The following is a 3,223-nucleotide window of genomic DNA, read 5'->3' as shown; positions in this document are numbered from 1 at the left end:
GGGCTCCCCTCAGGGGCCAAGGTCATGGCTGGGCATTGATTTGTGGGTCTTCTCTTCCTGCACAGTTCGCCCCCTCGGCGGGTTAGCGATTTTGTGAGTATTGGGCACTGGTTCCCAGAAGGAGCAAACATTTTTAATTCAGAGGAACCAGTACTAACGTAGCTGTCCCCAAGGAAGAGATTCTAGATCCACGTCCCCGTGGCATTGGCCAGTGGCCCCATCATCTTTGCACAAAGAGGCACACATAGGACCTCTACAGCAGGGAGAAGAGAGCCAGCATTTACCGGCTCTCCCCTGGGCCAGGCACACTTTTGGGGGATGGACACCCCTCCCTGCACCGACAGTTAATTCAGCCTTCCTTTGCACACACCTGGGCCACCTTACCGTTGGACGTCCCACTGTGTACAGTGATTGGTTTGTTTCTCACAATGCCATAAACTTGATGAGGAGGCCTATCTCGGACTCCTTGCCTTAATCCCAAGCATACGGGTCATAAAATATGCCCTCAGTTAAATTTTTATTAGTTAAGTTCTCTCTTCTAGTGTGTGGGGTGTTGTTAAAAAGCTAATGCCTTCTGTGTACTCCAAAATATTTTGGACAGTTTCCTCATCTGTAATATAAATATGAGAAGCTGTGGCAGCTTTTGCTATGTCCTCAGAGTGAAGGGTTTTCAGTTCTCTCTCTTGGCCACTCCCCAGAGTACTAGGACTAGGATCGGCCTATGGTATACACCATCTACACTTTTTATGACCTTTTCAATGAATTCTTTGAAATAACGTATTAAAGTAATGCGTGAAATATGCCTTTGGAATAATCACTAAGTGTCCATTTCCCCTATTTCCATAGTTTTAACAAGTGACAAAGAACAGCGTCTACCTCTCGCTGCTCCAGGAAGAGTACAGCGCATGCGTTTTGCATTTCCAAGCCTATGGCCTCAGGGTCATTTTTCTCCCTTCCCCACATCCAGTGTAATCAAAACACAAACCTCTTTCTCATCGCTAAGTTTTGGAGTGCCTAAGAAGTGTGTGCTGTGTACTCGAACATAGAAGAGAAAAATAATTACAAAGCGGGCCACTCGTTAAACACCCTGATTTAGAGCCAGCTCAGAGTTATGAATTTGAGTTTGGAAGCTAATCCAACTTCCCTCGAGTCAAATTCACTTGATAGTGGGTACATTGTGACTTCCTGTTTTGTAGAAGAACATTTTCAAAATGATTCAATACATTCTTTGGACGGTGTTTTAACTCCTACAGTGCACAATTTGGAACATTTAGTGATGAACGAATAAGGCACACAGTCGTTATGTTCCTGTGTAAGGCATTTCTTAAGATATGCATATTTTCAAAAGCTCAGGGGCGAAGTACTTTGCCAAGTCTATCATGGTTTCCCTGAATTCTTAAAAATCCGTTAAAGCTCTTCGGAGACCCAAAGATAAGAGTCGGGTTTTTCCATCCAGACTGCACAACATGTGGCTGTCAACTGGAGATGATAGAACACACATGAAAGTGCCCTCAATTTATATAGGAACAGGAAAGAAAAAGATTTACTGCCTCGCACTTTGCGGGTTGGATGCAGCATGAGTGAAAGAGAGCAAAGCAGCAGAATCTCAAAATGTGCCTGTGCTCCAGGTTCGCTACCCCTCTGCACGTCACCGCCAGGGCTGGCGAGCTGGGGAAACTGGTTAGCAAACACCAGTGCTCGGAAGAGCCCAGAGCCGGTCCTCCACCGGTCTCCGGGAGCTCTTCCGAAGGTCTGCTCGCAGATGTTTTACCTGTGGGAGGCGCTGCGGAGCCCTAACTCCCCAAACTGAGAAGGCCTCGCTGACTCTGGGAAGTCACCAGTGGCTCCCAAATGGGCAGGGAACTCTGAGCCGCTCCTTTTAACTGGGTCTTCACGGAGCTGAGTAGAACTGATGTCTCACTGTTGAAGAATGGAAGAAAAAGAAAATTAGAAAACAGGAAGAAAAATACGACAGACTGCACCTATTCTGATGGTTTTTTATGCTGTAACACACAATAGTCAAAGAATCAAAAAGAAAAGCCCAAAAATATGAGAAACTGAAAAAATGGAAATAAAGTGTTTGTAAATGGGGAGGGGAGGAGGGGGTGAAGGGAGGGCAGGGACAAGGGTAAAAAATGAGAATCAAGACCTATTATGGAAAGGTACAGGATCCCAATGATGAATGTAACTGTATTGTATACCTAGATTGTACCAATAAACTCAGTAAAAAGAAAAAAAAAGAAAGAAAGAAAAGCCCATGATCAGTAGGTTATGAATAGATTTTGGGGAAAGTATATGATAAACAGCACCCACTGATGACTATAAAACAACCCTTAACACTAAAAATAGGAAAATGGAAAATAATTTCCTTAACAGGATATGGAATTCACCAAAAATTGGAAGCAAACCTGAAACTTTATGGCGAAATGTTAGGAGCGTTTTCTTTAAAGTCAGGAACAAAACCACGTGGTTAGTTTTCACTGTTTCTACTAAAGGCTATTGATAAGAAGAGAGCTAACACAAGATGTGGAAGGGAGAAACAAAACTATCATAGAAAATATGAGCATACGCACAAACAATAGCAGAAATCATCAGCACTATGAGAGTTTAACCAGGTATTTGTACATATAAAGTCAATGATATTCACAAACACTAGAGACAATAAATTATTTTCTATAAAGAGCCAAGTAGTAAAGATTTTGAATTTTGCAGGCCTATAGTTTCTACCTTAACTGTTCAACTTTGCCTTTGTAGTGCAAAAGCAGCTGTAGAAAACATGTAAAGAAAGGGGCAGAACTGTGTTTCAGTAACATTTTACTTACCAAAATAGGTAGCCAGCTAGCTTGACCCAAGGGCCAGAGTTTATATTCCCCGTCACCCAGCATTGCTAAAAAGTTAGAGGAAATAAAGATGCATTTAGTATAGAACCCAGACCAGAAGATACGTACAAATAAGGCTAAAAACTTTTGCAAAACCTATTTGAAAAAAATTATTATAAGACTTTACAGGGATTTACCTCAGTGGTTCTGCTGCCTGCCTTGCACACACAAGGTCCTAAGTTCGATCCCCAGTACCCCCCCACAAAAAAATATATATAAAACTTTACTGAAAGACAGTAAAGAAAATCTCAGTAAGAAGATGAAAAAAGTCAATATTTTAAACATTTCCATATTCCCAAATTAATTAATTCAATGAAGTTCCAATAGAAATGCCAACTGTGCTT

General features: G+C 41.9%; 1 long non-coding RNA gene across 1 annotated transcript; it reads right to left on the bottom strand.

Annotated features, from left to right (window-relative positions):
• Positions 1 to 1,391: 1,391 nt before the first annotated feature.
• On the bottom strand, positions 1,392 to 2,881 carry LOC104867550. Its single transcript, XR_781791.1, has 3 exons — positions 2,823 to 2,881; positions 1,772 to 1,920; positions 1,392 to 1,479 (listed from the first exon to the last, which is right to left on the bottom strand). It is a non-coding gene; the product is annotated as an uncharacterized LOC104867550 (long non-coding RNA).
• Between the last annotated feature and the right edge of the window lie 342 nt (positions 2,882 to 3,223).

This window comes from Fukomys damarensis, unplaced genomic scaffold (assembly GCF_012274545.1).
Source record: "Fukomys damarensis isolate Sample0158 unplaced genomic scaffold, DMR_v1.0_HiC HiC_scaffold_26, whole genome shotgun sequence".
NCBI lineage: Eukaryota > Metazoa > Chordata > Mammalia > Rodentia > Bathyergidae > Fukomys > Fukomys damarensis.
Note: the sequence above shows the minus strand (reverse complement) of the source record. Positions and strands in the feature narration are given on the sequence as shown.